Here is a 396-nt window from a genome sequence, read left to right on the forward strand (position 1 = left end):
GGCAGGGGCTCGGAGCTGGCTGTGCAGAGAGAACCGGCATCTGTATGCGGGTCCTGCCTCCCTCGGGTCTCAGCTGCGTGGGATTGATGAACGTAAGGAGCGTGGCTGCCAGCTCGCTGGGGCTGCCTGGGATGAGTGAGCATCTCTGATCTCCAGCAGCCCTGACTGCCGCTTTAGCGGTAAAATTTGTCACAAAGCCCTGGAAGGGTGGGTTGTCATGAAGATGAAAGCCTTCCCAAAGAAAAAAAGGAGCAGAGCACCCCAGGGGTTGCGAGGGGCTCATGAGGCACAGGAGCAGCTTGCGTGAGCCCCAGCAGGGTTGTCCCTTCCCTGGCTCTCCCCGTGGCGTTGGCCAAGCAAAGCCGGCACGCATGCAGAGACAGGTTGCAGGCTCGC

This window comes from Pterocles gutturalis, unplaced genomic scaffold (genome assembly GCF_000699245.1).
Source record: "Pterocles gutturalis isolate BGI_N339 unplaced genomic scaffold, ASM69924v1 scaffold25822, whole genome shotgun sequence".
Taxonomy (NCBI): domain Eukaryota; kingdom Metazoa; phylum Chordata; class Aves; order Pterocliformes; family Pteroclidae; genus Pterocles; species Pterocles gutturalis.